The sequence below is a fragment of the Canis lupus genome, chromosome 18, assembly GCF_003254725.2.
Source record: "Canis lupus dingo isolate Sandy chromosome 18, ASM325472v2, whole genome shotgun sequence".
NCBI lineage: Eukaryota > Metazoa > Chordata > Mammalia > Carnivora > Canidae > Canis > Canis lupus.
The window spans coordinates 54,367,545-54,372,844 of record NC_064260.1 but is presented as its reverse complement, the minus strand read 5'-3'; positions in this window follow the sequence as shown (position 1 = coordinate 54,372,844).

Below are 5,300 nucleotides of genomic sequence, written 5' to 3'. Positions count from 1 at the left end.
TAGGCGGCCATCAAGTGGGCAGTGAAGGCAAGAATATAGAACCGAGAGATTATCTGGTAACCACCTGGGAGATCAGCCTGACACTGGTGATTAGGAAGCAGGGCCCTGGGCAGAGCCTGCAGGCTGGGTCACCAGGGAAGAGACAGTTGGGTAAGGAGGTCAAACCAGAACTGGAACTCTCAGGGTATGTGGACTTCTTGAAAGAATTGAGGAAGTATATATTGAGGGGGTGGCAGAGCTTGGCTTCCGGAATAATGGGCACCCACGCCTTGCTGGAGGGAACGAAGGTGGAGGCACCCTAAAATAGAAGCTAGGAACATACCTTACTGCCTCTTAACAACGGATATGTCTCTTCCGTCTCCTCCCGCCAGTTGGCAAGCAGTTATAGCACTCCCCCTTCTTTTTTTCCAAAGATTTTATTTATTTATTCATGAGAGACACAGAGAGGCAGAGACATAGGCAGAAGAAGAAGCAGGATCCCTGCAGGGAGCCCGATGTGGGACTCGGTCCCAGGTCCCAGGACTCCGGGCTCACGACCTGAGCCAAAGACAGATGTTTAATCACTGAGCCACCCAGGTGTCCCTACCCACCCCTGTTTCAAGATGTGATCCTGTTTAGTGTAAGTTCTTGGCTCTGTTCCCACCTGTGCTCCAGAGAAGTTGCAACACGGGGGTAAATTCACTCATAAGAAAAGGTCAAACCCTCCAGTTAGTTGGCTATCGGGATTCTGGATAAAGAAAATGTAAGGACAAAGGGAGGAAGAGAGGAAGAAGGAGGTGGGGCTGCTCCAGGCAGAGGAATGGAGAACACTGGGGAAGGATAAATATGCTTTTTTTAAAAAAATAAACTAATTGTTATATTACTTAAAATAGTAAAGACTGTGTTTTATTAAAACATGGCAAGTTATTTCAAGAAGGGCTAGACCATTGCTTCCCAAAATTTAAGGAACAGAGACTAATCCACGTGTTACCAGTTCAAGAAGTGCAGGAATTAGAAGAAATTTTCTAGAATGCTTCATAGCAATTTGAGAGAATTATTTTGTTTCTCCCTTCCTTTCTTTTTTTAAGATTTTATTTTTAAATAATTTCTACACTCAACTCAGGGCTTGAATTTACAACCGCGAGATCAAGAGTTGCATGCTCCACCAGCTGAGCCAGCCAGGGGCTCTAGAGAATAATTTTCTGATTGTTGAGTCTAATAATGACAACAGGATTTATATTTTGTCTTATTTTTTAAAAGATTTTATTTATTTATTTGACAGAGAGAGAGAGTGAGCAAGCACAAGCAAGGGAAGTGGCAGAGGGAGAGGGATAACCATGCTCCCCACAGCCTGACGTAGGGCTCCATCCCAGGCCCCCGGGATTGTGATCTGAGCTGAAGGCAGACACTTAACTGAGCCACACAGGTACCCCTTTTGTGTATTTTTTTAAATTTCATTTTCTTAGTGCAGAGAAGGCAAATTCTACCTCTACCCACCTAGAGTTTTTGGTTATCCCTGTGGATTACATTGACTTAAAACAGATTAACACGCACATTTAATAAAGGTTTTATGTGACATGGGAGCCCTGATAAGGAAACGAAGACCCAAAGAAGGGACAAAACCTACATGTTTTTGTACTAGATTGAACAAAGACAGGTGATTGTAGAAAAGTCACTAAAGCATAGGAGAGGCTCAGGGAAGAGAACTATTTTAACAAAGTCTGTTTGTACAGAATTTTCTCAACTTCAAATTCCTGCCCTTGATGATAAGAAATATTAAAAGTCTTAGTAACCAAAATGCAACTCTCAGAAACGGGTTCGCCCTAAGGCCACATTTACCCAAGGCAACATGTGCCCTCTGGGTCACTCTCAAGGTCTCCACAGGTGTCAGAGATGATGAAGACAAGTCAGAAGGTCCCAGGTGGTGCTGAGACATGTCCGCTGCCTTAAGGCTTCTAATCTCTATATTTGGGGCAGGAAGCTGCCTAAAGAAAGACTCAGAAGAAACACCTCCGAATGAATCCGTAAACTCTAGACATCTGTCTCTGTATGGGAGGCAAAGAAGCAAGTCTTCAAGGAACTCTGAGTCTAGTCAGTAACATGACACGACACTGACGTGTCAAACGACAACATGGTGATGGTTGCAAATATAGTGCAACAGGTTTGTCAAAATAGCACGTGCATACTTTGAGTTCAAATTAATGAGAAAAATTACTGTAGCAAGAGAGGCTTCTTTGAAGACTGTCAGCTGGTAGAAGTCTAACAGAAGGAGCAATTTATAGTTTTGCTTTTTGGCTAGAAGGCAAAGGGGAGAAAGCAGTAGCGTAGAGCTGGTCAGAGGGCGCCCTTAAATGACTCAGGCCTGTGTGTTGGAGTTATTTACACCTGGAGAAGTAATAAAACCAGACTCAAAGAGCACCCTTGGTGTTGCCTGTAATTGCATAAATTGTGATAAGGAAAAGTCACTTTGGAATTATGATTGGCCAACTGGGGTGATAACATCTCTGGTTATACATAGTGGAGGAGAAGCAGGAAGCTCTCCATGTCTGAGAACAGTCAGTGTCATCCTGACATAAACTGAATGTGAGCATGAATGTCCAGAATATGAGGAGGGGCCTGCATCAGTCCCAGTCCCTCTGTAGGTCAGCAGTGGTCTACCGTGGGTACCTCTCCTTTCCTGCATCACGTGCTCTAGGTGTGTTCCCAGACACATGGCAGAGAGGGTAGGGGGTTGCCAGGTAGAGCTGAATTCTTGTGCCCAGCAGAGAGGCCCCTGGAGCATAGCCTGGGCAGCTTGTAGTAAGATGGGACCATCAGCCATGTTACACCACCCGGTCTTTTTCTGGAACATTCTCTAGCATCCTTCAGTTCATAAGTGAAACCTTTCTCTTTCTGGGAAAAAGGCAAGGTAGCTATTTTTCATTTTCAGAAATCCTCAGGAGGCAAAAGCAACGTATGAGGACCAGAGGGAAAACAAAACAGATGACCCATCAGCTCTCTCTTGCTTAGCACTCACCCCTGCTGGACCTCAGTATCCAGAATCCTTTGCCTATTCATTTAGTAAATATTAGTGTAAGGAATTGAGAAGTAGGGGTGCAAACAGCACTGACTCTGCTCTCCCAGCTCATCCGAGTTCCTCTGTACTGGCTTGGCTCCTTATAAGGTTTTCTACCAAACATGGCCAGAGGCCTAGGGTCACTCTAGATTCTTCTTTCCCTTTTACACCCTCTTCCCTCATCACCCTCCCCTCTCCCTCACCTTCTAACTAATCTCACTCTCTCCATCTCTACAGGCTACAACCTGTGAAATGCAAAACATGACGACTGATGCCTGTGGTGCTGGGAATGTGGAGGTTCATTGTACTATTCTCTCCTGTGTGAGTCTGGATGTCTCCAAACAGAAAGTTAAATTTAACAAAAGATAAATGAAATTTCTCAAATTGGTCCCTTCTGTGGTTACTTCAGAATCCAGATGCTCACTGCGTCTGTACTGTCTCTGTGCCTCCTGCCCTTGCCCAGCTCATCCCCCATCCCCCCATCTCCCCCTCCCAGCCAGTGGTCTTCCCTCCACACTGAATGTCCATGGCGATGGCAGGGGCTCCTCTTTCTAGACAATAGTTGAAGCTGCTTTCAACTGAAGGAGCTGCAAGACGTGGGACAAGGTTAAGACCTCTGCCAGGCACGCTTTACCGGGGCTGGGGGTCAGGACCCAGGGTCTGGTCCCAGCACAGCCACCAGCAAGGTGTGAGGAGGAGCCACTGCTTGTGCTCTGAGTCTGTAAGAATGAAAGGCAGAGAATATCAGTGAGGGTGACAGAACATGAGAGACCCCTAACTCTGGGAAACGAACAAGGGGTGGTGGAAGGGGAGGTGGGCGGGAGGTGGGGGTGACTGGGTGACGGGCACTGAGGGGGACACTGGACGGGATGAGCACTGGGTGTTATGCTATATGTTGGCAAACTGGACTCCGATTAAAAAAATAAATATAAAAAAAGAAAGAAAGAAAGGCAGAAAAATAGCACCTGTCCTTGCCAGTGCTTTCACTTTCAAAGCGAACTGAAGACCATTATCATCTTGTTTGAACCTCAAAACGGACCCATCGGGAGGTCAGGGCATGTTTAATGGTTATTTCACTCAGTGTGTTCTTGGCAAGGTATGAAATGAACGCTGCCCCCTGACGAAGGCGGACACAGGTGTGTTTCAAGCAAACTGACGACCTCAGCTCAGATGACTGACTTGTCTGGAACGTGTTCAAATGCCACACCCAACAGAAAAGAGGAGAAGCCTTGCAGGAAGAAGGAAAGCGGACCCGGATTTCAACTCACTAGGATGTATTTTTAAAGGCATGTATTTTTAACTGTGTAACGAAAAAACACGGATTCTTCGGATGACTGACCTGAACTTCAGAGGCGAGCTGGTCTGCATAAAGTGACGTTAGCACCGGGCCTGGGAGGCTCAGTTGGGGAAGTGTCTGCCTTCGGCTCCGGTCATGATCCCGGGGTCCTGGGATGGAGCCCTACATCAGGCTCCCTGCTTCTCCCTCCGCCCGCTGCTTCCCTGCTTGTGCACTTTTGCGCTCTCTGTTAAATAAGTAAGTAAATAAATAAATAAATAAATAAATAAATAAACTAACTAACTAACTAACTTAAAAAAAAAAAAGAATGAGAGTAATAATACAGCAGCATACTATATATCCTGATACTCCTGTCTCAGGAGAAGCAAGAAGAGTTTTTCTCGTTGAATCTTTATGACGACTCTGGGATATGAATTGCACACTCTTTATATGATGAGGAAACAGACCCAGAGAATCTTAAGTCCCAGAACCAGAAATGGGTACCTGCTCCCCCGACTCTGTGGCCTATTCCCTTAACTGTTCCACTAGAGGTCCCCTGGCTACACCAGATGGCTTCCCAGTTAGTGTCAGAGCTGGGATGACACTCAGGCCAGGGGTTCCATCCATCATTCCCCTACTGGTAGCCAAGGGCAACATCCAGACTGTGGGAAACTTCTTCAGGTCTGCCACAGGGAAATTGTAAGGAAGGGAAGGATCCAGCAGGAAATTCAGAAATTTATGAGATGGAAAGGACACATCTAATTAAAAATGCGCGAGACTAAATAAACTACAGTGTCTAGTGATGCACACCTGAGTAATAAACTATAAAAAGCGAAAAAATAAATAAACCATACAAAGCGCAAGTCTGTGATTCTTATAAAAGTCAGGAGGTGGGGCTGCTGTTGGGGTAAGGGTGTGGTCGGGAGGGAACACATAGAAGGGACTTGGGGACTGACTGGCTGGAAAAGCTCTGTTGACCCGGGTAGCGGT